This window comes from Ambystoma mexicanum, chromosome 13 (genome assembly GCF_040938575.1).
Source record: "Ambystoma mexicanum isolate Mex_15411 chromosome 13, UKY_AmexF1_1, whole genome shotgun sequence".
Classification (NCBI taxonomy): Eukaryota; Metazoa; Chordata; class Amphibia; order Caudata; family Ambystomatidae; genus Ambystoma; species Ambystoma mexicanum.
Window position 1 is genome coordinate 358,092,378 of NC_090938.1, and position 27,102 is coordinate 358,119,479.

General features: G+C 43.7%; 26 non-coding genes across 26 annotated transcripts; 7 read left to right on the forward strand and 19 right to left on the reverse strand.

Annotated features, from left to right (window-relative positions):
- The first annotated feature begins 781 nt into the window (after positions 1–781).
- Positions 782–876, forward strand: TRNAI-UAU (transfer RNA isoleucine (anticodon UAU)). Its single transcript has 2 exons — positions 782–819; positions 841–876. It is a non-coding gene; the product is annotated as a tRNA-Ile (tRNA).
- Positions 877–2,364: 1,488 nt separating this feature from the next.
- On the reverse strand, positions 2,365–2,436 carry TRNAT-CGU (transfer RNA threonine (anticodon CGU)). The gene has a single exon. It is a non-coding gene; the product is annotated as a tRNA-Thr (tRNA).
- A 546-nt stretch (positions 2,437–2,982) lies between these two features.
- TRNAS-GCU (transfer RNA serine (anticodon GCU)) lies at positions 2,983–3,064 on the reverse strand. Its single transcript has one exon. It is a non-coding gene; the product is annotated as a tRNA-Ser (tRNA).
- A 680-nt stretch (positions 3,065–3,744) lies between these two features.
- TRNAT-UGU (transfer RNA threonine (anticodon UGU)) lies at positions 3,745–3,816 on the reverse strand. Its single transcript has one exon. It is a non-coding gene; the product is annotated as a tRNA-Thr (tRNA).
- Positions 3,817–4,838: 1,022 nt separating this feature from the next.
- Positions 4,839–4,933, forward strand: TRNAI-UAU (transfer RNA isoleucine (anticodon UAU)). Its single transcript has 2 exons — positions 4,839–4,876; positions 4,898–4,933. It is a non-coding gene; the product is annotated as a tRNA-Ile (tRNA).
- Positions 4,934–6,421: 1,488 nt separating this feature from the next.
- On the reverse strand, positions 6,422–6,493 carry TRNAT-CGU (transfer RNA threonine (anticodon CGU)). The gene has a single exon. It is a non-coding gene; the product is annotated as a tRNA-Thr (tRNA).
- Positions 6,494–7,039: 546 nt separating this feature from the next.
- Positions 7,040–7,121, reverse strand: TRNAS-GCU (transfer RNA serine (anticodon GCU)). The gene has a single exon. It is a non-coding gene; the product is annotated as a tRNA-Ser (tRNA).
- A 687-nt stretch (positions 7,122–7,808) lies between these two features.
- On the reverse strand, positions 7,809–7,880 carry TRNAT-UGU (transfer RNA threonine (anticodon UGU)). The gene has a single exon. It is a non-coding gene; the product is annotated as a tRNA-Thr (tRNA).
- A 1,022-nt stretch (positions 7,881–8,902) lies between these two features.
- Positions 8,903–8,997, forward strand: TRNAI-UAU (transfer RNA isoleucine (anticodon UAU)). Its single transcript has 2 exons — positions 8,903–8,940; positions 8,962–8,997. It is a non-coding gene; the product is annotated as a tRNA-Ile (tRNA).
- Positions 8,998–10,485: 1,488 nt separating this feature from the next.
- TRNAT-CGU (transfer RNA threonine (anticodon CGU)) lies at positions 10,486–10,557 on the reverse strand. Its single transcript has one exon. It is a non-coding gene; the product is annotated as a tRNA-Thr (tRNA).
- A 546-nt stretch (positions 10,558–11,103) lies between these two features.
- Positions 11,104–11,185, reverse strand: TRNAS-GCU (transfer RNA serine (anticodon GCU)). The gene has a single exon. It is a non-coding gene; the product is annotated as a tRNA-Ser (tRNA).
- Positions 11,186–11,872: 687 nt separating this feature from the next.
- Positions 11,873–11,944, reverse strand: TRNAT-UGU (transfer RNA threonine (anticodon UGU)). Its single transcript has one exon. It is a non-coding gene; the product is annotated as a tRNA-Thr (tRNA).
- A 1,022-nt stretch (positions 11,945–12,966) lies between these two features.
- Positions 12,967–13,061, forward strand: TRNAI-UAU (transfer RNA isoleucine (anticodon UAU)). Its single transcript has 2 exons — positions 12,967–13,004; positions 13,026–13,061. It is a non-coding gene; the product is annotated as a tRNA-Ile (tRNA).
- Positions 13,062–14,549: 1,488 nt separating this feature from the next.
- TRNAT-CGU (transfer RNA threonine (anticodon CGU)) lies at positions 14,550–14,621 on the reverse strand. Its single transcript has one exon. It is a non-coding gene; the product is annotated as a tRNA-Thr (tRNA).
- Positions 14,622–15,167: 546 nt separating this feature from the next.
- On the reverse strand, positions 15,168–15,249 carry TRNAS-GCU (transfer RNA serine (anticodon GCU)). Its single transcript has one exon. It is a non-coding gene; the product is annotated as a tRNA-Ser (tRNA).
- Positions 15,250–15,936: 687 nt separating this feature from the next.
- Positions 15,937–16,008, reverse strand: TRNAT-UGU (transfer RNA threonine (anticodon UGU)). Its single transcript has one exon. It is a non-coding gene; the product is annotated as a tRNA-Thr (tRNA).
- Positions 16,009–17,030: 1,022 nt separating this feature from the next.
- On the forward strand, positions 17,031–17,125 carry TRNAI-UAU (transfer RNA isoleucine (anticodon UAU)). The gene is made up of 2 exons: positions 17,031–17,068; positions 17,090–17,125. It is a non-coding gene; the product is annotated as a tRNA-Ile (tRNA).
- Positions 17,126–18,624: 1,499 nt separating this feature from the next.
- TRNAT-CGU (transfer RNA threonine (anticodon CGU)) lies at positions 18,625–18,696 on the reverse strand. The gene has a single exon. It is a non-coding gene; the product is annotated as a tRNA-Thr (tRNA).
- A 546-nt stretch (positions 18,697–19,242) lies between these two features.
- Positions 19,243–19,324, reverse strand: TRNAS-GCU (transfer RNA serine (anticodon GCU)). The gene has a single exon. It is a non-coding gene; the product is annotated as a tRNA-Ser (tRNA).
- A 687-nt stretch (positions 19,325–20,011) lies between these two features.
- TRNAT-UGU (transfer RNA threonine (anticodon UGU)) lies at positions 20,012–20,083 on the reverse strand. Its single transcript has one exon. It is a non-coding gene; the product is annotated as a tRNA-Thr (tRNA).
- A 1,022-nt stretch (positions 20,084–21,105) lies between these two features.
- On the forward strand, positions 21,106–21,200 carry TRNAI-UAU (transfer RNA isoleucine (anticodon UAU)). The gene is made up of 2 exons: positions 21,106–21,143; positions 21,165–21,200. It is a non-coding gene; the product is annotated as a tRNA-Ile (tRNA).
- A 1,499-nt stretch (positions 21,201–22,699) lies between these two features.
- TRNAT-CGU (transfer RNA threonine (anticodon CGU)) lies at positions 22,700–22,771 on the reverse strand. Its single transcript has one exon. It is a non-coding gene; the product is annotated as a tRNA-Thr (tRNA).
- Positions 22,772–23,317: 546 nt separating this feature from the next.
- Positions 23,318–23,399, reverse strand: TRNAS-GCU (transfer RNA serine (anticodon GCU)). Its single transcript has one exon. It is a non-coding gene; the product is annotated as a tRNA-Ser (tRNA).
- A 687-nt stretch (positions 23,400–24,086) lies between these two features.
- On the reverse strand, positions 24,087–24,158 carry TRNAT-UGU (transfer RNA threonine (anticodon UGU)). Its single transcript has one exon. It is a non-coding gene; the product is annotated as a tRNA-Thr (tRNA).
- A 1,023-nt stretch (positions 24,159–25,181) lies between these two features.
- TRNAI-UAU (transfer RNA isoleucine (anticodon UAU)) lies at positions 25,182–25,276 on the forward strand. The gene is made up of 2 exons: positions 25,182–25,219; positions 25,241–25,276. It is a non-coding gene; the product is annotated as a tRNA-Ile (tRNA).
- A 1,499-nt stretch (positions 25,277–26,775) lies between these two features.
- TRNAT-CGU (transfer RNA threonine (anticodon CGU)) lies at positions 26,776–26,847 on the reverse strand. The gene has a single exon. It is a non-coding gene; the product is annotated as a tRNA-Thr (tRNA).
- Positions 26,848–27,102: the final 255 nt, after the last annotated feature.

A 27,102-nucleotide genomic window follows, 5' to 3' on the forward strand; every position in this document is an offset into this window, starting at 1 on the left:
GAGAGACAATATGGATATTACCTTTGCTTTTTTAAATTTCTATCCGGATTCTGGCTCAAAGGGTAGTCAAGCACAGCAGATTGCATTCCTGCCAGTAACACGACAACCTTGTTTGTGTCCTTCTTAATCAACTAACATGCATATTTTCACTTTTGTCTGTATGTTCTTTGAAAGCCAATGGCAATGGTGCTTAGAGCAATGCAGATGTTTTCAAAAGTTAAAATCGACAAAGGTGGGATTCGAAACCACGCGTGTACAGCAGATTAGCAGTCCATCGCCTTAACCACTCGGCCACCTCGTCTACAGGGATTATGTTAGGCATTCAAGTCTTTACAGGTAATAACACAAACATCTTCAAAATAGAACCACAATGCGTTCCTTGTTGAGGTACATCCAGCCGTTTGCAGGAAAACTGCCTCACTTGCTGTTGAGAAAAATTCATCAAAGTCCTGGGGTGTTTATAGGCATCGCCAAGATGACATTGGGAGGTGTTTCAATTGACACGTGTTGAATATGAGGAAGAGCATCATGCTGGCTCCAGTGGCACTGCCTGCAGCATGACAAAAATGTAGAAGGGACATTTGACTGCACCATTGGCTGAACATCAGTGGCAAAGTGTATATCAGGCTAAAAGGTAAGCTCCAGTGGCACAATATGGGCACTACAAGGCACCCATAATTTGGTGTCAGCTAAAAAGACAATGCCAGAGCTTGTGGGTGCTTTTGTACACTTGTGTGTGTGTTTGTGGGTGTAGTTTCATGTCGAAAACCAAAACACAGCAGCTCCAGTGGCGCAATCGGTTAGCGCGCGGTACTTATACAGCAGTACATGCAGTGAGCAATGCCGAGGTTGTGAGTTCAAGCCTCACCTGGAGCAACTTTGGAACTTTTTACTAATTCACCTCAAAACTGAATTATTGAACCAATAAATGTTCTGGACATTTTTTGGTTCACCTCAAGGTTTCCTTGATTGTCAGTTAATGTTGTATGACAGCTCCTCTGCCTTTTAGACATGGAATACTCATTGCAAGTTATTTATGGGGTGTTTGCGCTTTAAATACAGCTACGGAGGGTTTTTGAAAATAGAACAGAAAATAAAAAATGTCAACTGTTATTATACTCCATTTTCTGCTGAGCACCACTTACGGAAGACATTTGTAAAGGTAGAAAAAGGGTTACTGGAGTAGGATCCAGGAGACAATATCAACTTACAAAGAATAATGTTGTCTATTTACTGCATTATCGCCTTTGAAGCAAACCTCTGAGAATAAATACCCTTTCACTAATCAGGCAGTCACTTTGATAAAATCAAGCAGAACAAGGATGCTGATAGGAACTCGCCTCATTTGCATATGGGCTAGGGCTTCTGGGAGCCATGAGAATTAGGAGTTGAAGGTTTTGCAGATCGAGATTGCTAAAGGGCTGGGCATTTGCACAGACCTCTCCATGCCTGATTGGTGCCGAAGGTTAGTTGCAAGTGGTCCCCTGCTCACCCTACCTTACACAGGGCCATGCCCAGTTAGGCCCCTCAGGGCTAGGCCCGGCAGGGCTAAGCCCGGCGTTCGTCAGGCGAAGTGCCTGGACCCCTGCTCATCATACCTCAGAATCTGGTCTAGCTATTGCAGACATGGGGAATGGTGCTTATATCCCATTGACAGCGCCCACAAGCTGCATACTAATAGCCAATGATGTGTGAATGCGGTCAGGGTAGCAGACATATAGAACAATTGGGTGGGTTCGCTTCCGAACTGGAGGCACAGGAGCAGGAGAGAATGGCTGTTGGCGATGTATGCAACTTGCTCTGCGTGAACACATCTACCGACCCCTTCCCCTACACACACGGGCACATACACACACACACACACACATAGCCATTGGAGCTATGCAGAGCTAATCAGAAAGATTGGTAATCATTAGAACATGAAAGATATGTGTTCATTTTTTATTAAACTTGTGGACTCCCGCAGAAACGGAGGGACTCACATCTCTAATTGAGGCTTGCTTACCTCTATACAAATGTGTTTGCTGGCTGTCTTTCTTCAACTGGTATGTGCGGTTGTGTCTGTCTTTGTCTTTCAACACGCCTGGCACGTTTACATTATCAAAGAGATGATTGTATGGAGATGGGGAACACCCCTCCGTTGCATTGTGAACTTGAACAGTCTTTTCACCAAAGCAGCTACATGCGACATTGCAAGGTTTTTGTCAGTCTTTGCCTGAAAACATTAGGCCTTCCTCTCGAACTCTATTTCACTCCTTCTGTGGAAGACTTCAATTATGAGGATGCATCCCGTCATAAAAGGTTCTCTGTAGATGGTGCAACTCTGGCTTCTCTTCCCCGTGCTTTTTGAAAATAATCCGCCCGAGGCCCTGATGAGGTTTGAACTCATGACCCCTGGTTTACGAGACCAGTGCTCTGCCACTGAGCTACAAGGCCACCTGCTGCTTGCTCACAGCCAACAACAGAAAGTGCAAAGAAACCATGGGTTTTACCTAGGTAGATCTCCAGGTATATGAATTTCTGGTTGTGTAAAAATGGCTGTATATCTCTGCATGTGTTCAGTACGTCATCATACATCTGATTTGCGAAAGCGTGTGTGCTTATGTTGGTGATACATTGTCGGTATGCGTTTGAGTATGTACTTTTACGGGTATGTATGTATTGAGTAGGATGCTGAACAGGTTCATGAGTTTAGATAGCAGGTCAGAATGATGGCAAAAGGAACATGTAAAAGGCAGACAACTAAAAGAAAAAAGAATTTGGGATGTAAGCTTGGGAGTTTACTAACTGCGCTGATTTTGGCTCCTATAATAGTAAAGAATGGAAACCTACGAGGAAAGTCTTTGACTAATTTCATTCTCCGCCTGCACCAATGAACTTATTTTTACATCTCTATTTCCATATCTGTACTCATTCCTGTCTTTCACAGGGAGGTTGAAAGACTTTGGTCTATGTTTAAATGCAGACTATAAAGAAAAAATACGACGAAGGTGGGATTCGAACCCACGCGTGCAGAGCACAATGGATTAGCAGTCCATCGCCTTAACCACTCGGCCACCTCGTCTGTTTGGGAACGGTGCTCGAGTCCCATGCTTAAAGAAGAGATAAAACAATGGTGGTGCAAAGTCAGTGAAAAATAGATCATGTTTGTCATAATAGAAACAAGATCGTTGACTCGTTCTTCCTTACCCGGCCATTGATAGATAAACACATCAAGTTGAAGTTCAGAAAAATATAACAAGAGCTCCTGGAGGGTTCACAACACTAATCCAGAGGAAGGTGCTTGAGCTTCCGTATGGCACACCATTAGTAGTAAAACCAGCATAACGCAAGCTCCAGTTTCCCAGTGTTTGGCATCATTCAACGTTTCCAGCCAAGATCAAAGTTCAGATGCTGCTGCTTCCTGTGATGTCATTGAATTTAAATAGTGAGTGATGGCAATAACCCTTTTCCAATTAAATTTTGCCACATCAACGTCCCTGAAAATAGAGAAAGGCGTGCAACCCAGAACCGCTGTACTGTTCAATAGAGTAAGGGCTTCACCGTGATCATCTGCATCTGTCATCACAAGATTATCAAGGTCTTTTTCTTGAAGAAATTAGGTCCAGAAAGCCGACCTTCCCCACAGACTATTCAGACACCTTGCGCTTGTGGCTTTGTTATAGGCCCGAATCCATTGGTAAAAGGTTGCACAGGTACAATATCAGTTCCTATTCAACAATGTTCAAGAAAATTACCATTTGGAGGCCCTGATGAGGATCGAACTCACGACCCCTGGTTTACAAGACCAGTGCTCTGCCACTGAGCTACAGAGCCCCTCAGGTTACCACGCATAACAGCAACACAACGAGCACACAACATGATGTTTACTGGGTAGACATATTTGAAGGGTGTGTGAGAATGTATGTATATGATTGTGATTTGACCTGTTTTTTTCTGGCCGATTTTTTGAGGAGCAGCTAATTTGTGCGTATTCCGTGCAATTTTAGGGTGACTAATGAGGAGATGTGATGCGTGAAAGTTGAAAAAAACATGTACATGGCAGCAGAGAGACAATATGGATATTACCTTTGCTTTTTTAAATTTCTATCCGGATTCTGGCTCAAAGGGTAGTCAAGCACAGCAGATTGCATTCCTGCCAGTAACACGACAACCTTGTTTGTGTCCTTCTTAATCAACTAACATGCATATTTTCACTTTTGTCTGTATGTTCTTTGAAAGCCAATGGCAATGGTGCTTAGAGCAATGCAGATGTTTAAAAAAGATTTCAAAAGTTAAAATCGACAAAGGTGGGATTCGAAACCACGCGTGTACAGCAGATTAGCAGTCCATCGCCTTAACCACTCGGCCACCTCGTCTACAGGGATTATGTTAGGCATTCAAGTCTTTACAGGTAATAACACAAACATCTTCAAAATAGAACCACAATGCGTTCCTTGTTGAGGTACATCCAGCCGTTTGCAGGAAAACTGCCTCACTTGCTGTTGAGAAAAATTCATCAAAGTCCTGGGGTGTTTATAGGCATCGCCAAGATGACATTGGGAGGTGTTTCAATTGACACGTGTTGAATATGAGGAAGAGCATCATGCTGGCTCCAGTGGCACTGCCTGCAGCATGACAAAAATGTAGAAGGGACATTTGACTGCACCATTGGCTGAACATCAGTGGCAAAGTGTATATCAGGCTAAAAGGTAAGCTCCAGTGGCACAATATGGGCACTACAAGGCACCCATAATTTGGTGTCAGCTAAAAAGACAATGCCACAGCTTGTGGGTGCTTTTGTACACTTGTGTGTGTGTTTGTGGGTGTAGTTTCATGTCGAAAACCAAAACACAGCAGCTCCAGTGGCGCAATCGGTTAGCGCGCGGTACTTATACAGCAGTACATGCAGTGAGCAATGCCGAGGTTGTGAGTTCAAGCCTCACCTGGAGCAACTTTGGAACTTTTTACTAATTCACCTCAAAACTGAATTATTGAACCAATAAATGTTCTGGACATTTTTTGGTTCACCTCAAGGTTTCCTTGATTGTCAGTTAATGTTGTATGACAGCTCCTCTGCCTTTTAGACATGGAATACTCATTGCAAGTTATTTATGGGGTGTTTGCGCTTTAAATACAGCTACGGAGGGTTTTTGAAAATAGAACAGAAAATAAAAAATGTCAACTGTTATTATACTCCATTTTCTGCTGAGCACCACTTACGGAAGACATTTGTAAAGGTAGAAAAAGGGTTACTGGAGTAGGATCCAGGAGACAATATCAACTTACAAAGAATAATGTTGTCTATTTACTGCATTATCGCCTTTGAAGCAAACCTCTGAGAATAAATACCCTTTCACTAATCAGGCAGTCACTTTGATAAAATCAAGCAGAACAAGGATGCTGATAGGAACTCGCCTCATTTGCATATGGGCTAGGGCTTCTGGGAGCCATGAGAATTAGGAGTTGAAGGTTTTGCAGATCGAGATTGCTAAAGGGCTGGGCATTTGCACAGACCTCTCCATGCCTGATTGGTGCCGAAGGTTAGTTGCAAGTGGTCCCCTGCTCACCCTACCTTACACAGGGCCATGCCCAGTTAGGCCCCTCAGGGCTAGGCCCGGCAGGGCTAAGCCCGGCGTTCGTCAGGCGAAGTGCCTGGACCCCTGCTCATCATACCTCAGAATCTGGTCTAGCTATTGCAGACATGGGGAATGGTGCTTATATCCCATTGACAGCGCCCACAAGCTGCATACTAATAGCCAATGATGTGTGAATGCGGTCAGGGTAGCAGACATATAGAACAATTGGGTGGGTTCGCTTCCGAACTGGATGCACAGGAGCAGGAGAGAATGGCTGTTGGCGATGTATGCAACTTGCTCTGCGTGAACACATCTACCGACCCCTTCCCCTACACACACGGGCACATACACACACACACACACACATAGCCATTGGAGCTATGCAGAGCTAATCAGAAAGATTGGTAATCATTAGAACATGAAAGATATGTGTTCATTTTTTATTAAACTTGTGGACTCCCGCAGAAACGGAGGGACTCACATCTCTAATTGAGGCTTGCTTACCTCTATACAAATGTGTTTGCTGGCTGTCTTTCTTCAACTGGTATGTGCGGTTGTGTCTGTCTTTGTCTTTCAACACGCCTGGCACGTTTACATTATCAAAGAGATGATTGTATGGAGATGGGGAACACCCCTCCGTTGCATTGTGAACTTGAACAGTCTTTTCACCAAAGCAGCTACATGCGACATTGCAAGGTTTTTGTCAGTCTTTGCCTGAAAACATTAGGCCTTCCTCTCGAACTCTATTTCACTCCTTCTGTGGAAGACTTCAATTATGAGGATGCATCCCGTCATAAAAGGTTCTCTGTAGATGGTGCAACTCTGGCTTCTCTTCCCCGTGCTTTTTGAAAATAATCCGCCCGAGGCCCTGATGAGGTTTGAACTCATGACCCCTGGTTTACGAGACCAGTGCTCTGCCACTGAGCTACAAGGCCACCTGCTGCTTGCTCACAGCCAACAACAGAAAGTGCAAAGAAACCATGGGTTTTACCTAGGTAGATCTCCAGGTATATGAATTTCTGGTTGTGTAAAAATGGCTGTATATCTCTGCATGTGTTCAGTACGTCATCATACATCTGATTTGCGAAAGCGTGTGTGCTTATGTTGGTGATACATTGTCGGTATGCGTTTGAGTATGTACTTTTACGGGTATGTATGTATTGAGTAGGATGCTGAACAGGTTCATGAGTTTAGATAGCAGGTCAGAATGATGGCAAAAGGAACATGTAAAAGGCAGACAACTAAAAGAAAAAAGAATTTGGGATGTAAGCTTGGGAGTTTACTAACTGCGCTGATTTTGGCTCCTATAATAGTAAAGAATGGAAACCTACGAGGAAAGTCTTTGACTAATTTCATTCTCCGCCTGCACCAATGAACTTATTTTTACATCTCTATTTCCATATCTGTACTCATTCCTGTCTTTCACAGGGAGGTTGAAAGACTTTGGTCTATGTTTAAATGCAGACTATAAAGAAAAAATACGACGAAGGTGGGATTCGAACCCACGCGTGCAGAGCACAATGGATTAGCAGTCCATCGCCTTAACCACTCGGCCACCTCGTCTGTTTGGGAACGGTGCTCGAGTCCCATGCTTAAAGAAGAGATAAAACAATGGTGGTGCAAAGTCAGTGAAAAATAGATCATGTTTGTCATAATAGAAACAAGATCGTTGACTCGTTCTTCCTTACCCGGCCATTGATAGATAAACACATCAAGTTGAAGTTCAGAAAAATATAACAAGAGCTCCTGGAGGGTTCACAACACTAATCCAGAGGAAGGTGCTTGAGCTTCCGTATGGCACACCATTAGTAGTAAAACCAGCATAACGCAAGCTCCAGTTTCCCAGTGTTTGGCATCATTCAACGTTTCCAGCCAAGATCAAAGTTCAGATGCTGCTGCTTCCTGTGATGTCATTGAATTTAAATAGTGAGTGATGGCAATAACCCTTTTCCAATTAAATTTTGCCACATCAACGTCCCTGAAAATAGAGAAAGGCGTGCAACCCAGAACCGCTGTACTGTTCAATAGAGTAAGGGCTTCACCGTGATCATCTGCATCTGTCATCACAAGATTATCAAGGTCTTTTTCTTGAAGAAATTAGGTCCAGAAGGCCGACCTTCCCCACAGACTATTCAGACACCTTGCGCTTGTGGCTTTGTTATAGGCCCGAATCCATTGGTAAAAGGTTGCACAGGTACAATGTGCAATATCAGTTCCTATTCAACAATGTTCAAGAAAATTACCATTTGGAGGCCCTGATGAGGATCGAACTCACGACCCCTGGTTTACAAGACCAGTGCTCTGCCACTGAGCTACAGAGCCCCTCAGGTTACCACGCATAACAGCAACACAACGAGCACACAACATGATGTTTACTGGGTAGACATATTTGAAGGGTGTGTGAGAATGTATGTATATGATTGTGATTTGACCTGTTTTTTTCTGGCCGATTTTTTGAGGAGCAGCTAATTTGTGCGTATTCCGTGCAATTTTAGGGTGACTAATGAGGAGATGTGATGCGTGAAAGTTGAAAAAAACATGTACATGGCAGCAGAGAGACAATATGGATATTACCTTTGCTTTTTTAAATTTCTATCCGGATTCTGGCTCAAAGGGTAGTCAAGCACAGCAGATTGCATTCCTGCCAGTAACACGACAACCTTGTTTGTGTCCTTCTTAATCAACTAACATGCATATTTTCACTTTTGTCTGTATGTTCTTTGAAAGCCAATGGCAATGGTGCTTAGAGCAATGCAGATGTTTAAAAAAGATTTCAAAAGTTAAAATCGACAAAGGTGGGATTCGAAACCACGCGTGTACAGCAGATTAGCAGTCCATCGCCTTAACCACTCGGCCACCTCGTCTACAGGGATTATGTTAGGCATTCAAGTCTTTACAGGTAATAACACAAACATCTTCAAAATAGAACCACAATGCGTTCCTTGTTGAGGTACATCCAGCCGTTTGCAGGAAAACTGCCTCACTTGCTGTTGAGAAAAATTCATCAAAGTCCTGGGGTGTTTATAGGCATCGCCAAGATGACATTGGGAGGTGTTTCAATTGACACGTGTTGAATATGAGGAAGAGCATCATGCTGGCTCCAGTGGCACTGCCTGCAGCATGACAAAAATGTAGAAGGGACATTTGACTGCACCATTGGCTGAACATCAGTGGCAAAGTGTATATCAGGCTAAAAGGTAAGCTCCAGTGGCACAATATGGGCACTACAAGGCACCCATAATTTGGTGTCAGCTAAAAAGACAATGCCACAGCTTGTGGGTGCTTTTGTACACTTGTGTGTGTGTTTGTGGGTGTAGTTTCATGTCGAAAACCAAAACACAGCAGCTCCAGTGGCGCAATCGGTTAGCGCGCGGTACTTATACAGCAGTACATGCAGTGAGCAATGCCGAGGTTGTGAGTTCAAGCCTCACCTGGAGCAACTTTGGAACTTTTTACTAATTCACCTCAAAACTGAATTATTGAACCAATAAATGTTCTGGACATTTTTTGGTTCACCTCAAGGTTTCCTTGATTGTCAGTTAATGTTGTATGACAGCTCCTCTGCCTTTTAGACATGGAATACTCATTGCAAGTTATTTATGGGGTGTTTGCGCTTTAAATACAGCTACGGAGGGTTTTTGAAAATAGAACAGAAAATAAAAAATGTCAACTGTTATTATACTCCATTTTCTGCTGAGCACCACTTACGGAAGACATTTGTAAAGGTAGAAAAAGGGTTACTGGAGTAGGATCCAGGAGACAATATCAACTTACAAAGAATAATGTTGTCTATTTACTGCATTATCGCCTTTGAAGCAAACCTCTGAGAATAAATACCCTTTCACTAATCAGGCAGTCACTTTGATAAAATCAAGCAGAACAAGGATGCTGATAGGAACTCGCCTCATTTGCATATGGGCTAGGGCTTCTGGGAGCCATGAGAATTAGGAGTTGAAGGTTTTGCAGATCGAGATTGCTAAAGGGCTGGGCATTTGCACAGACCTCTCCATGCCTGATTGGTGCCGAAGGTTAGTTGCAAGTGGTCCCCTGCTCACCCTACCTTACACAGGGCCATGCCCAGTTAGGCCCCTCAGGGCTAGGCCCGGCAGGGCTAAGCCCGGCGTTCGTCAGGCGAAGTGCCTGGACCCCTGCTCATCATACCTCAGAATCTGGTCTAGCTATTGCAGACATGGGGAATGGTGCTTATATCCCATTGACAGCGCCCACAAGCTGCATACTAATAGCCAATGATGTGTGAATGCGGTCAGGGTAGCAGACATATAGAACAATTGGGTGGGTTCGCTTCCGAACTGGATGCACAGGAGCAGGAGAGAATGGCTGTTGGCGATGTATGCAACTTGCTCTGCGTGAACACATCTACCGACCCCTTCCCCTACACACACGGGCACATACACACACACACACACACATAGCCATTGGAGCTATGCAGAGCTAATCAGAAAGATTGGTAATCATTAGAACATGAAAGATATGTGTTCATTTTTTATTAAACTTGTGGACTCCCGCAGAAACGGAGGGACTCACATCTCTAATTGAGGCTTGCTTACCTCTATACAAATGTGTTTGCTGGCTGTCTTTCTTCAACTGGTATGTGCGGTTGTGTCTGTCTTTGTCTTTCAACACGCCTGGCACGTTTACATTATCAAAGAGATGATTGTATGGAGATGGGGAACACCCCTCCGTTGCATTGTGAACTTGAACAGTCTTTTCACCAAAGCAGCTACATGCGACATTGCAAGGTTTTTGTCAGTCTTTGCCTGAAAACATTAGGCCTTCCTCTCGAACTCTATTTCACTCCTTCTGTGGAAGACTTCAATTATGAGGATGCATCCCGTCATAAAAGGTTCTCTGTAGATGGTGCAACTCTGGCTTCTCTTCCCCGTGCTTTTTGAAAATAATCCGCCCGAGGCCCTGATGAGGTTTGAACTCATGACCCCTGGTTTACGAGACCAGTGCTCTGCCACTGAGCTACAAGGCCACCTGCTGCTTGCTCACAGCCAACAACAGAAAGTGCGAAGAAACCATGGGTTTTACCTAGGTAGATCTCCAGGTATATGAATTTCTGGTTGTGTAAAAATGGCTGTATATCTCTGCATGTGTTCAGTACGTCATCATACATCTGATTTGCGAAAGCGTGTGTGCTTATGTTGGTGATACATTGTCGGTATGCGTTTGAGTATGTACTTTTACGGGTATGTATGTATTGAGTAGGATGCTGAACAGGTTCATGAGTTTAGATAGCAGGTCAGAATGATGGCAAAAGGAACATGTAAAAGGCAGACAACTAAAAGAAAAAAGAATTTGGGATGTAAGCTTGGGAGTTTACTAACTGCGCTGATTTTGGCTCCTATAATAGTAAAGAATGGAAACCTACGAGGAAAGTCTTTGACTAATTTCATTCTCCGCCTGCACCAATGAACTTATTTTTACATCTCTATTTCCATATCTGTACTCATTCCTGTCTTTCACAGGGAGGTTGAAAGACTTTGGTCTATGTTTAAATGCAGACTATAAAGAAAAAATACGACGAAGGTGGGATTCGAACCCACGCGTGCAGAGCACAATGGATTAGCAGTCCATCGCCTTAACCACTCGGCCACCTCGTCTGTTTGGGAACGGTGCTCGAGTCCCATGCTTAAAGAAGAGATAAAACAATGGTGGTGCAAAGTCAGTGAAAAATAGATCATGTTTGTCATAATAGAAACAAGATCGTTGACTCGTTCTTCCTTACCCGGCCATTGATAGATAAACACATCAAGTTGAAGTTCAGAAAAATATAACAAGAGCTCCTGGAGGGTTCACAACACTAATCCAGAGGAAGGTGCTTGAGCTTCCGTATGGCACACCATTAGTAGTAAAACCAGCATAACGCAAGCTCCAGTTTCCCAGTGTTTGGCATCATTCAACGTTTCCAGCCAAGATCAAAGTTCAGATGCTGCTGCTTCCTGTGATGTCATTGAATTTAAATAGTGAGTGATGGCAATAACCCTTTTCCAATTAAATTTTGCCACATCAACGTCCCTGAAAATAGAGAAAGGCGTGCAACCCAGAACCGCTGTACTGTTCAATAGAGTAAGGGCTTCACCGTGATCATCTGCATCTGTCATCACAAGATTATCAAGGTCTTTTTCTTGAAGAAATTAGGTCCAGAAAGCCGACCTTCCCCACAGACTATTCAGACACCTTGCGCTTGTGGCTTTGTTATAGGCCCGAATCCATTGGTAAAAGGTTGCACAGGTACAATGTGCAATATCAGTTCCTATTCAACAATGTTCAAGAAAATTACCATTTGGAGGCCCTGATGAGGATCGAACTCACGACCCCTGGTTTACAAGACCAGTGCTCTGCCACTGAGCTACAGAGCCCCTCAGGTTACCACGCATAACAGCAACACAACGAGCACACAACATGATGTTTACTGGGTAGACATATTTGAAGGGTGTGTGAGAATGTATGTATATGATTGTGATTTGACCTGTTTTTTTCTGGCCGATTTTTTGAGGAGCAGCTAATTTGTGCGTATTCCGTGCAATTTTAGGGTGACTAATGAGGAGATGTGATGCGTGAAAGTTGAAAAAAACATGTACATGGCAGCAGAGAGACAATATGGATATTACCTTTGCTTTTTTAAATTTCTATCCGGATTCTGGCTCAAAGGGTAGTCAAGCACAGCAGATTGCATTCCTGCCAGTAACACGACAACCTTGTTTGTGTCCTTCTTAATCAACTAACATGCATATTTTCACTTTTGTCTGTATGTTCTTTGAAAGCCAATGGCAATGGTGCTTAGAGCAATGCAGATGTTTAAAAAAGATTTCAAAAGTTAAAATCGACAAAGGTGGGATTCGAAACCACGCGTGTACAGCAGATTAGCAGTCCATCGCCTTAACCACTCGGCCACCTCGTCTACAGGGATTATGTTAGGCATTCAAGTCTTTACAGGTAATAACACAAACATCTTCAAAATAGAACCACAATGCGTTCCTTGTTGAGGTACATCCAGCCGTTTGCAGGAAAACTGCCTCACTTGCTGTTGAGAAAAATTCATCAAAGTCCTGGGGTGTTTATAGGCATCGCCAAGATGACATTGGGAGGTGTTTCAATTGACACGTGTTGAATATGAGGAAGAGCATCATGCTGGCTCCAGTGGCACTGCCTGCAGCATGACAAAAATGTAGAAGGGACATTTGACTGCACCATTGGCTGAACATCAGTGGCAAAGTGTATATCAGGCTAAAAGGTAAGCTCCAGTGGCACAATATGGGCACTACAAGGCACCCATAATTTGGTGTCAGCTAAAAAGACAATGCCACAGCTTGTGGGTGCTTTTGTACACTTGTGTGTGTGTTTGTGGGTGTAGTTTCATGTCGAAAACCAAAACACAGCAGCTCCAGTGGCGCAATCGGTTAGCGCGCGGTACTTATACAGCAGTACATGCAGTGAGCAATGCCGAGGTTGTGAGTTCAAGCCTCACCTGGAGCAACTTTGGAACTTTTTACTAATTCACCTCAAAACTGAATTATTGAACCAATAAATGTTCTGGACATTTTTTGGTTCACCTCAAGGTTTCCTTGATTGTCAGTTAATGTTGTATGACAGCTCCTCTGCCTTTTAGACATGGAATACTCATTGCAAGTTATTTATGGGGTGTTTGCGCTTTAAATACAGCTACGGAGGGTTTTTGAAAATAGAACAGAAAATAAAAAATGTCAACTGTTATTATACTCCATTTTCTGCTGAGCACCACTTACGGAAGACATTTGTAAAGGTAGAAAAAGGGTTACTGGAGTAGGATCCAGGAGACAATATCAACTTACAAAGAATAATGTTGTCTATTTACTGCATTATCGCCTTTGAAGCAAACCTCTGAGAATAAATACCCTTTCACTAATCAGGCAGTCACTTTGATAAAATCAAGCAGAACAAGGATGCTGATAGGAACTCGCCTCATTTGCATATGGGCTAGGGCTTCTGGGAGCCATGAGAATTAGGAGTTGAAGGTTTTGCAGATCGAGATTGCTAAAGGGCTGGGCATTTGCACAGACCTCTCCATGCCTGATTGGTGCCGAAGGTTAGTTGCAAGTGGTCCCCTGCTCACCCTACCTTACACAGGGCCATGCCCAGTTAGGCCCCTCAGGGCTAGGCCCGGCAGGGCTAAGCCCGGCGTTCGTCAGGCGAAGTGCCTGGACCCCTGCTCATCATACCTCAGAATCTGGTCTAGCTATTGCAGACATGGGGAATGGTGCTTATATCCCATTGACAGCGCCCACAAGCTGCATACTAATAGCCAATGATGTGTGAATGCGGTCAGGGTAGCAGACATATAGAACAATTGGGTGGGTTCGCTTCCGAACTGGATGCACAGGAGCAGGAGAGAATGGCTGTTGGCGATGTATGCAACTTGCTCTGCGTGAACACATCTACCGACCCCTTCCCCTACACACACGGGCACATACACACACACACACACACATAGCCATTGGAGCTATGCAGAGCTAATCAGAAAGATTGGTAATCATTAGAACATGAAAGATATGTGTTCATTTTTTATTAAACTTGTGGACTCCCGCAGAAACGGAGGGACTCACATCTCTAATTGAGGCTTGCTTACCTCTATACAAATGTGTTTGCTGGCTGTCTTTCTTCAACTGGTATGTGCGGTTGTGTCTGTCTTTGTCTTTCAACACGCCTGGCACGTTTACATTATCAAAGAGATGATTGTATGGAGATGGGGAACACCCCTCCGTTGCATTGTGAACTTGAACAGTCTTTTCACCAAAGCAGCTACATGCGACATTGCAAGGTTTTTGTCAGTCTTTGCCTGAAAACATTAGGCCTTCCTCTCGAACTCTATTTCACTCCTTCTGTGGAAGACTTCAATTATGAGGATGCATCCCGTCATAAAAGGTTCTCTGTAGATGGTGCAACTCTGGCTTCTCTTCCCCGTGCTTTTTGAAAATAATCCGCCCGAGGCCCTGATGAGGTTTGAACTCATGACCCCTGGTTTACGAGACCAGTGCTCTGCCACTGAGCTACAAGGCCACCTGCTGCTTGCTCACAGCCAACAACAGAAAGTGCAAAGAAACCATGGGTTTTACCTAGGTAGATCTCCAGGTATATGAATTTCTGGTTGTGTAAAAATGGCTGTATATCTCTGCATGTGTTCAGTACGTCATCATACATCTGATTTGCGAAAGCGTGTGTGCTTATGTTGGTGATACATTGTCGGTATGCGTTTGAGTATGTACTTTTACGGGTATGTATGTATTGAGTAGGATGCTGAACAGGTTCATGAGTTTAGATAGCAGGTCAGAATGATGGCAAAAGGAACATGTAAAAGGCAGACAACTAAAAGAAAAAAGAATTTGGGATGTAAGCTTGGGAGTTTACTAACTGCGCTGATTTTGGCTCCTATAATAGTAAAGAATGGAAACCTACGAGGAAAGTCTTTGACTAATTTCATTCTCCGCCTGCACCAATGAACTTATTTTTACATCTCTATTTCCATATCTGTACTCATTCCTGTCTTTCACAGGGAGGTTGAAAGACTTTGGTCTATGTTTAAATGCAGACTATAAAGAAAAAATACGACGAAGGTGGGATTCGAACCCACGCGTGCAGAGCACAATGGATTAGCAGTCCATCGCCTTAACCACTCGGCCACCTCGTCTGTTTGGGAACGGTGCTCGAGTCCCATGCTTAAAGAAGAGATAAAACAATGGTGGTGCAAAGTCAGTGAAAAATAGATCATGTTTGTCATAATAGAAACAAGATCGTTGACTCGTTCTTCCTTACCCGGCCATTGATAGATAAACACATCAAGTTGAAGTTCAGAAAAATATAACAAGAGCTCCTGGAGGGTTCACAACACTAATCCAGAGGAAGGTGCTTGAGCTTCCGTATGGCACACCATTAGTAGTAAAACCAGCATAACGCAAGCTCCAGTTTCCCAGTGTTTGGCATCATTCAACGTTTCCAGCCAAGATCAAAGTTCAGATGCTGCTGCTTCCTGTGATGTCATTGAATTTAAATAGTGAGTGATGGCAATAACCCTTTTCCAATTAAATTTTGCCACATCAACGTCCCTGAAAATAGAGAAAGGCGTGCAACCCAGAACCGCTGTACTGTTCAATAGAGTAAGGGCTTCACCGTGATCATCTGCATCTGTCATCACAAGATTATCAAGGTCTTTTTCTTGAAGAAATTAGGTCCAGAAAGCCGACCTTCCCCACAGACTATTCAGACACCTTGCGCTTGTGGCTTTGTTATAGGCCCGAATCCATTGGTAAAAGGTTGCACAGGTACAATGTGCAATATCAGTTCCTATTCAACAATGTTCAAGAAAATTACCATTTGGAGGCCCTGATGAGGATCGAACTCACGACCCCTGGTTTACAAGACCAGTGCTCTGCCACTGAGCTACAGAGCCCCTCAGGTTACGACGCATAACAGCAACACAACGAGCACACAACATGATGTTTACTGGGTAGACATATTTGAAGGGTGTGTGAGAATGTATGTATATGATTGTGATTTGACCTGTTTTTTTCTGGCCGATTTTTTGAGGAGCAGCTAATTTGTGCGTATTCCGTGCAATTTTAGGGTGACTAATGAGGAGATGTGATGCGTGAAAGTTGAAAAAAACATGTACATGGCAGCAGAGAGACAATATGGATATTACCTTTGCTTTTTTAAATTTCTATCCGGATTCTGGCTCAAAGGGTAGTCAAGCACAGCAGATTGCATTCCTGCCAGTAACACGACAACCTTGTTTGTGTCCTTCTTAATCAACTAACATGCATATTTTCACTTTTGTCTGTATGTTCTTTGAAAGCCAATGGCAATGGTGCTTAGAGCAATGCAGATGTTTAAAAAAGATTTCAAAAGTTAAAATCGACAAAGGTGGGATTCGAAACCACGCGTGTACAGCAGATTAGCAGTCCATCGCCTTAACCACTCGGCCACCTCGTCTACAGGGATTATGTTAGGCATTCAAGTCTTTACAGGTAATAACACAAACATCTTCAAAATAGAACCACAATGCGTTCCTTGTTGAGGTACATCCAGCCGTTTGCAGGAAAACTGCCTCACTTGCTGTTGAGAAAAATTCATCAAAGTCCTGGGGTGTTTATAGGCATCGCCAAGATGACATTGGGAGGTGTTTCAATTGACACGTGTTGAATATGAGGAAGAGCATCATGCTGGCTCCAGTGGCACTGCCTGCAGCATGACAAAAATGTAGAAGGGACATTTGACTGCACCATTGGCTGAACATCAATGGCAAAGTGTATATCAGGCTAAAAGGTAAGCTCCAGTGGCACAATATGGGCACTACAAGGCACCCATAATTTGGTGTCAGCTAAAAAGACAATGCCAGAGCTTGTGGGTGCTTTTGTACACTTGTGTGTGTGTTTGTGGGTGTAGTTTCATGTCGAAAACCAAAACACAGCAGCTCCAGTGGCGCAATCGGTTAGCGCGCGGTACTTATACAGCAGTACATGCAGTGAGCAATGCCGAGGTTGTGAGTTCAAGCCTCACCTGGAGCAACTTTGGAACTTTTTACTAATTCACCTCAAAACTGAATTATTGAACCAATAAATGTTCTGGACATTTTTTGGTTCACCTCAAGGTTTCCTTGATTGTCAGTTAATGTTGTATGACAGCTCCTCTGCCTTTTAGACATGGAATACTCATTGCAAGTTATTTATGGGGTGTTTGCGCTTTAAATACAGCTACGGAGGGTTTTTGAAAATAGAACAGAAAATAAAAAATGTCAACTGTTATTATACTCCATTTTCTGCTGAGCACCACTTACGGAAGACATTTGTAAAGGTAGAAAAAGGGTTACTGGAGTAGGATCCAGGAGACAATATCAACTTACAAAGAATAATGTTGTCTATTTACTGCATTATCGCCTTTGAAGCAAACCTCTGAGAATAAATACCCTTTCACTAATCAGGCAGTCACTTTGATAAAATCAAGCAGAACAAGGATGCTGATAGGAACTCGCCTCATTTGCATATGGGCTAGGGCTTCTGGGAGCCATGAGAATTAGGAGTTGAAGGTTTTGCAGATCGAGATTGCTAAAGGGCTGGGCATTTGCACAGACCTCTCCATGCCTGATTGGTGCCGAAGGTTAGTTGCAAGTGGTCCCCTGCTCACCCTACCTTACACAGGGCCATGCCCAGTTAGGCCCCTCAGGGCTAGGCCCGGCAGGGCTAAGCCCAGCGTTTGTCAGGCGTTCGTCAGGCGAAGTGCCTGGACCCCTGCTCATCATACCTCAGAATCTGGTCTAGCTATTGCAGACATGGGGAATGGTGCTTATATCCCATTGACAGCGCCCACAAGCTGCATACTAATAGCCAATGATGTGTGAATGCGGTCAGGGTAGCAGACATATAGAACAATTGGGTGGGTTCGCTTCCGAACTGGATGCACAGGAGCAGGAGAGAATGGCTGTTGGCGATGTATGCAACTTGCTCTGCATGAACACATCTACCGACCCCTTCCCCTACACACACGGGCACATACACACACACACACACACATAGCCATTGGAGCTATGCAGAGCTAATCAGAAAGATTGGTAATCATTAGAACATGAAAGATATGTGTTCATTTTTTATTAAACTTGTGGACTCCCGCAGAAACGGAGGGACTCACATCTCTAATTGAGGCTTGCTTACCTCTATACAAATGTGTTTGCTGGCTGTCTTTCTTCAACTGGTATGTGCGGTTGTGTCTGTCTTTGTCTTTCAACACGCCTGGCACGTTTACATTATCAAAGAGATGATTGTATGGAGATGGGGAACACCCCTCCGTTGCATTGTGTACTTGAACAGTCTTTTCACCAAAGCAGCTACATGCGACATTGCAAGGTTTTTGTCAGTCTTTGCCTGAAAACATTAGGCCTTCCTCTCGAACTCTATTTCACTCCTTCTGTGGAAGACTTCAATTATGAGGATGCATCCCGTCATAAAAGGTTCTCTGTAGATGGTGCAACTCTGGCTTCTCTTCCCCGTGCTTTTTGAAAATAATCCGCCCGAGGCCCTGATGAGGTTTGAACTCATGACCCCTGGTTTACGAGACCAGTGCTCTGCCACTGAGCTACAAGGCCACCTGCTGCTTGCTCACAGCCAACAACAGAAAGTGCAAAGAAACCATGGGTTTGACCTAGGTAGATCTCCAGGTATATGAATTTCTGGTTGTGTAAAAATGGCTGTATATCTCTGCATGTGTTCAGTACGTCATCATACATCTGATTTGCGAAAGCGTGTGTGCTTATGTTGGTGATACATTGTCGGTATGCGTTTGAGTATGTACTTTTACGGGTATGTATGTATTGAGTAGGATGCTGAACAGGTTCATGAGTTTAGATAGCAGGTCAGAATGATGGCAAAATGAACATGTAAAAGGCAGACAACTAAAAGAAAAAAGAATTTGGGATGTAAGCTTGGGAGTTTACTAACTGCGCTGATTTTGGCTCCTATAATAGTAAAGAATGGAAACCTACGAGGAAAGTCTTTGACTAATTTCATTCTCCGCCTGCACCAATGAACTTATTTTTACATCTCTATTTCCATATCTGTACTCATTCCTGTCTTTCACAGGGAGGTTGAAAGACTTTGGTCTATGTTTAAATGCAGACTATAAAGAAAAAATACGACGAAGGTGGGATTCGAACCTACGCGTGCAGAGCACAATGGATTAGCAGTCCATCGCCTTAACCACTCGGCCACCTCGTCTGTTTGGGAACGGTGCTCGAGTCCCATGCTTAAAGAAGAGATAAAACAATGGTGGTGCAAAGTCAGTGAAAAATAGATCATGTTTGTCATAATAGAAACAAGATCGTTGACTCGTTCTTCCTTACCCGGCCATTGATAGATAAACACATCAAGTTGAAGTTCAGAAAAATATAACAAGAGCTCCTGGAGGGTTCACAACACTAATCCAGAGGAAGGTGCTTGAGCTTCCGTATGGCACACCATTAGTAGTAAAACCAGCATAACGCAAGCTCCAGTTTCCCAGTGTTTGGCATCATTCAACGTTTCCAGCCAAGATCAAAGTTCAGATGCTGCTGCTTCCTGTGATGTCATTGAATTTAAATAGTGAGTGATGGCAATAACCCTTTTCCAATTAAATTTTGCCACATCAACGTCCCTGAAAATAGAGAAAGGCGTGCAACCCAGAACCGCTGTACTGTTCAATAGAGTAAGGGCTTCACCGTGATCATCTGCATCTGTCATCACAAGATTATCAAGGTCTTTTTCTTGAAGAAATTAGGTCCAGAAAGCCGACCTTCCCCACAGACTATTCAGACACCTTGCGCTTGTGGCTTTGTTATAGGCCCGAATCCATTGGTAAAAGGTTGCACAGGTACAATGTGCAATATCAGTTCCTATTCAACAATGTTCAAGAAAATTACCATTTGGAGGCCCTGATGAGGATCGAACTCACGACCCCTGGTTTACAAGACCAGTGCTCTGCCACTGAGCTACAGAGCCCCTCAGGTTACGACGCATAACAGCAACACAACGAGCACACAACATGATGTTTACTGGGTAGACATATTTGAAGGGTGTGTGAGAATGTATGTATATGATTGTGATTTGACCTGTTTTTTTCTGGCCGATTTTTTGAGGAGCAGCTAATTTGTGCGTATTCCGTGCAATTTTAGGGTGACTAATGAGGAGATGTGATGCGTGAAAGTTGAAAAAAACATGTACATGGCAGCAGAGAGACAATATGGATATTACCTTTGCTTTTTTAAATTTCTATCCGGATTCTGGCTCAAAGGGTAGTCAAGCACAGCAGATTGCATTCCTGCCAGTAACACGACAACCTTGTTTGTGTCCTTCTTAATCAACTAACATGCATATTTTCACTTTTGTCTGTATGTTCTTTGAAAGCCAATGGCAATGGTGCTTAGAGCAATGCAGATGTTTAAAAAAGATTTCAAAAGTTAAAATCGACAAAGGTGGGATTCGAAACCACGCGTGTACAGCAGATTAGCAGTCCATCGCCTTAACCACTCGGCCACCTCGTCTACAGGGATTATGTTAGGCATTCAAGTCTTTACAGGTAATAACACAAACATCTTCAAAATAGAACCACAATGCGTTCCTTGTTGAGGTACATCCAGCCGTTTGCAGGAAAACTGCCTCACTTGCTGTTGAGAAAAATTCATCAAAGTCCTGGGGTGTTTATAGGCATCGCCAAGATGACATTGGGAGGTGTTTCAATTGACACGTGTTGAATATGAGGAAGAGCATCATGCTGGCTCCAGTGGCACTGCCTGCAGCATGACAAAAATGTAGAAGGGACATTTGACTGCACCATTGGCTGAACATCAGTGGCAAAGTGTATATCAGGCTAAAAGGTAAGCTCCAGTGGCACAATATGGGCACTACAAGGCACCCATAATTTGGTGTCAGCTAAAAAGACAATGCCAGAGCTTGTGGATGCTTTTGTACACTTGTGTGTGTGTTTGTGGGTGTAGTTTCATGTCGAAAACCAAAACACAGCAGCTCCAGTGGCGCAATCGGTTAGCGCGCGGTACTTATACAGCAGTACATGCAGTGAGCAATGCCGAGGTTGTGAGTTCAAGCCTCACCTGGAGCAACTTTGGAACTTTTTACTAATTCACCTCAAAACTGAATTATTGAACCAATAAATGTTCTGGACATTTTTTGGTTCACCTCAAGGTTTCCTTGATTGTCAGTTAATGTTGTATGACAGCTCCTCTGCCTTTTAGACATGGAATACTCATTGCAAGTTATTTATGGGGTGTTTGCGCTTTAAATACAGCTACGGAGGGTTTTTGAAAATAGAACAGAAAATAAAAAATGTCAACTGTTATTATACTCCATTTTCTGCTGAGCACCACTTACGGAAGACATTTGTAAAGGTAGAAAAAGGGTTACTGGAGTAGGATCCAGGAGACAATATCAACTTACAAAGAATAATGTTGTCTATTTACTGCATTATCGCCTTTGAAGCAAACCTCTGAGAATAAATACCCTTTCACTAATCAGGCAGTCACTTTGATAAAATCAAGCAGAACAAGGATGCTGATAGGAACTCGCCTCATTTGCATATGGGCTAGGGCTTCTGGGAGCCATGAGAATTAGGAGTTGAAGGTTTTGCAGATCGAGATTGCTAAAGGGCTGGGCATTTGCACAGACCTCTCCATGCCTGATTGGTGCCGAAGGTTAGTTGCAAGTGGTCCCCTGCTCACCCTACCTTACACAGGGCCATGCCCAGTTAGGCCCCTCAGGGCTAGGCCCGGCAGGGCTAAGCCCAGCGTTTGTCAGGCGTTCGTCAGGCGAAGTGCCTGGACCCCTGCTCATCATACCTCAGAATCTGGTCTAGCTATTGCAGACATGGGGAATGGTGCTTATATCCCATTGACAGCGCCCACAAGCTGCATACTAATAGCCAATGATGTGTGAATGCGGTCAGGGTAGCAGACATATAGAACAATTGGGTGGGTTCGCTTCCGAACTGGATGCACAGGAGCAGGAGAGAATGGCTGTTGGCGATGTATGCAACTTGCTCTGCGTGAACACATCTACCGACCCCTTCCCCTACACACACGGGCACATACACACACACACACACACATAGCCATTGGAGCTATGCAGAGCTAATCAGAAAGATTGGTAATCATTAGAACATGAAAGATATGTGTTCATTTTTTATTAAACTTGTGGACTCCCGCAGAAACGGAGGGACTCACATCTCTAATTGAGGCTTGCTTACCTCTATACAAATGTGTTTGCTGGCTGTCTTTCTTCAACTGGTATGTGCGGTTGTGTCTGTCTTTGTCTTTCAACACGCCTGGCACGTTTACATTATCAAAGAGATGATTGTATGGAGATGGGGAACACCCCTCCGTTGCATTGTGTACTTGAACAGTCTTTTCACCAAAGCAGCTACATGCGACATTGCAAGGTTTTTGTCAGTCTTTGCCTGAAAACATTAGGCCTTCCTCTCGAACTCTATTTCACTCCTTCTGTGGAAGACTTCAATTATGAGGATGCATCCCGTCATAAAAGGTTCTCTGTAGATGGTGCAACTCTGGCTTCTCTTCCCCGTGCTTTTTGAAAATAATCCGCCCGAGGCCCTGATGAGGTTTGAACTCATGACCCCTGGTTTACGAGACCAGTGCTCTGCCACTGAGCTACAAGGCCACCTGCTGCTTGCTCACAGCCAACAACAGAAAGTGCAAAGAAACCATGGGTTTTACCTAGGTAGATCTCCAGGTATATGAATTTCTGGTTGTGTAAAAATGGCTGTATATCTCTGCATGTGTTCAGTACGTCATCATACATCTGATTTGCGAAAGCGTGTGTGCTTATGTTGGTGATACATTGTCGGTATGCGTTTGGGTATGTACTTTTACGGGTATGTATGTATTGAGTAGGATGCTGAACAGGTTCATGAGTTTAGATAGCAGGTCAGAATGATGGCAAAATGAACATGTAAAAGGCAGACAACTAAAAGAAAAAAGAATTTGGGATGTAAGCTTGGGAGTTTACTAACTGCGCTGATTTTGGCTCCTATAATAGTAAAGAATGGAAACCTACGAGGAAAGTCTTTGACTAATTTCATTCTCCGCCTGCACCAATGAACTTATTTTTACATCTCTATTTCCATATCTGTACTCATTCCTGTCTTTCACAGGGAGGTTGAAAGACTTTGGTCTATGTTTAAATGCAGACTATAAAGAAAAAATACGACGAAGGTGGGATTCGAACCCACGCGTGCAGAGCACAATGGATTAGCAGTCCATCGCCTTAACCACTCGGCCACCTCGTCTGTTTGGGAGCGGTGCTCGAGTCCCATGCTTAAAGAAGAGATAAAACAATGGTGGTGCAAAGTCAGTGAAAAATAGATCATGTTTGTCATAATAGAAACAAGATCGTTGACTCGTTCTTCCTTACCCGGCCATTGATAGATAAACACATCAAGTTGAAGTTCAGAAAAATATAACAAGAGCTCCTGGAGGGTTCACAACACTAATCCAGAGGAAGGTGCTTGAGCTTCCGTATGGCACACCATTAGTAGTAAAACCAGCATAACGCAAGCTCCAGTTTCCCAGTGTTTGGCATCATTCAACGTTTCCAGCCAAGATCAAAGTTCAGATGCTGCTGCTTCCTGTGATGTCATTGAATTTAAATAGTGAGTGATGGCAATAACCCTTTTCCAATTAAATTTTGCCACATCAACGTCCCTGAAAATAGAGAAAGGCGTGCAACCCAGAACCGCTGTACTGTTCAATAGAGTAAGGGCTTCACCGTGATCATCTGCATCTGTCATCACAAGATTATCAAGGTCTTTTTCTTGAAGAAATTAGGTCCAGAAAGCCGACCTTCCCCACAGACTATTCAGACACCTTGCGCTTGTGGCTTTGTTATAGGCCCGAATCCATTGGTAAAAGGTTGCACAGGTACAATGTGCAATATCAGTTCCTATTCAACAATGTTCAAGAAAATTACCATTTGGAGGCCCTGATGAGGATCGAACTCACGACCCCTGGTTTACAAGACCAGTGCTCTGCCACTGAGCTACAGAGCCCCTCAGGTTACGACGCATAACAGCAACACAACGAGCACACAACATGATGTTTACTGGGTAGACATATTTGAAGGGTGTGTGAGAATGTATGTATATGATTGTGATTTGACCTGTTTTTTTCTGGCCGATTTTTTGAGGAGCAGCTAATTTGTGCGTATTCCGTGCAATTTTAGGGTGACTAATGAGGAGATGTGATGCGTGAAAGTTGAAAAAAACATGTACATGGCAGCAGAGAGACAATATGGATATTACCTTTGCTTTTTTTAAATTTCTATCCGGATTCTGGCTCAAAGGGTAGTCAAGCACAGCAGATTGCATTCCTGCCAGTAACACGACAACCTTGTTTGTGTCCTTCTTAATCAACTAACATGCATATTTTCACTTTTGTCTGTATGTTCTTTGAAAGCCAATGGCAATGGTGCTTAGAGCAATGCAGATGTTTAAAAAAGATTTCAAAAGTTAAAATCGACAAAGGTGGGATTCGAAACCACGCGTGTACAGCAGATTAGCAGTCCATCGCCTTAACCACTCGGCCACCTCGTCTACAGGGATTATGTTAGGCATTCAAGTCTTTACAGGTAATAACACAAACATCTTCAAAATAGAACCACAATGCGTTCCTTGTTGAGGTACATCCAGCCGTTTGCAGGAAAACTGCCTCACTTGCTGTTGAGAAAAATTCATCAAAGTCCTGGGGTGTTTATAGGCATCGCCAAGATGACATTGGGAGGTGTTTCAATTGACACGTGTTGAATATGAGGAAGAGCATCATGCTGGCTCCAGTGGCACTGCCTGCAGCATGACAAAAATGTAGAAGGGACATTTGACTGCACCATTGGCTGAACATCAATGGCAAAGTGTATATCAGGCTAAAAGGTAAGCTCCAGTGGCACAATATGGGCACTACAAGGCACCCATAATTTGGTGTCAGCTAAAAAGACAATGCCAGAGCTTGTGGGTGCTTTTGTACACTTGTGTGTGTGTTTGTGGGTGTAGTTTCATGTCGAAAACCAAAACACAGCAGCTCCAGTGGCGCAATCGGTTAGCGCGCGGTACTTATACAGCAGTACATGCAGTGAGCAATGCCGAGGTTGTGAGTTCAAGCCTCACCTGGAGCAACTTTGGAACTTTTTACTAATTCACCTCAAAACTGAATTATTGAACCAATAAATGTTCTGGACATTTTTTGGTTCACCTCAAGGTTTCCTTGATTGTCAGTTAATGTTGTATGACAGCTCCTCTGCCTTTTAGACATGGAATACTCATTGCAAGTTATTTATGGGGTGTTTGCGCTTTAAATACAGCTACGGAGGGTTTTTGAAAATAGAACAGAAAATAAAAAATGTCAACTGTTATTATACTCCATTTTCTGCTGAGCACCACTTACGGAAGACATTTGTAAAGGTAGAAAAAGGGTTACTGGAGTAGGATCCAGGAGACAATATCAACTTACAAAGAATAATGTTGTCTATTTACTGCATTATCGCCTTTGAAGCAAACCTCTGAGAATAAATACCCTTTCACTAATCAGGCAGTCACTTTGATAAAATCAAGCAGAACAAGGATGCTGATAGGAACTCGCCTCATTTGCATATGGGCTAGGGCTTCTGGGAGCCATGAGAATTAGGAGTTGAAGGTTTTGCAGATCGAGATTGCTAAAGGGCTGGGCATTTGCACAGACCTCTCCATGCCTGATTGGTGCCGAAGGTTAGTTGCAAGTGGTCCCCTGCTCACCCTACCTTACACAGGGCCATGCCCAGTTAGGCCCCTCAGGGCTAGGCCCGGCAGGGCTAAGCCCAGCGTTTGTCAGGCGTTCGTCAGGCGAAGTGCCTGGACCCCTGCTCATCATACCTCAGAATCTGGTCTAGCTATTGCAGACATGGGGAATGGTGCTTATATCCCATTGACAGCGCCCACAAGCTGCATACTAATAGCCAATGATGTGTGAATGCGGTCAGGGTAGCAGACATATAGAACAATTGGGTGGGTTCGCTTCCGAACTGGATGCACAGGAGCAGGAGAGAATGGCTGTTGGCGATGTATGCAACTTGCTCTGCGTGAACACATCTACCGACCCCTTCCCCTACACACACGGGCACATACACACACACACACACACATAGCCATTGGAGCTATGCAGAGCTAATCAGAAAGATTGGTAATCATTAGAACATGAAAGATATGTGTTCATTTTTTATTAAACTTGTGGACTCCCGCAGAAACGGAGGGACTCACATCTCTAATTGAGGCTTGCTTACCTCTATACAAATGTGTTTGCTGGCTGTCTTTCTTCAACTGGTATGTGCGGTTGTGTCTGTCTTTGTCTTTCAACACGCCTGGCACGTTTACATTATCAAAGAGATGATTGTATGGAGATGGGGAACACCCCTCCGTTGCATTGTGTACTTGAACAGTCTTTTCACCAAAGCAGCTACATGCGACATTGCAAGGTTTTTGTCAGTCTTTGCCTGAAAACATTAGGCCTTCCTCTCGAACTCTATTTCACTCCTTCTGTGGAAGACTTCAATTATGAGGATGCATCCCGTCATAAAAGGTTCTCTGTAGATGGTGCAACTCTGGCTTCTCTTCCCCGTGCTTTTTGAAAATAATCCGCCCGAGGCCCTGATGAGGTTTGAACTCATGACCCCTGGTTTACGAGACCAGTGCTCTGCCACTGAGCTACAAGGCCACCTGCTGCTTGCTCACAGCCAACAACAGAAAGTGCAAAGAAACCATGGGTTTTACCTAGGTAGATCTCCAGGTATATGAATTTCTGGTTGTGTAAAAATGGCTGTATATCTCTGCATGTGTTCAGTACGTCATCATACATCTGATTTGCGAAAGCGTGTGTGCTTATGTTGGTGATACATTGTCGGTATGCGTTTGGGTATGTACTTTTACGGGTATGTATGTATTGAGTAGGATGCTGAACAGGTTCATGAGT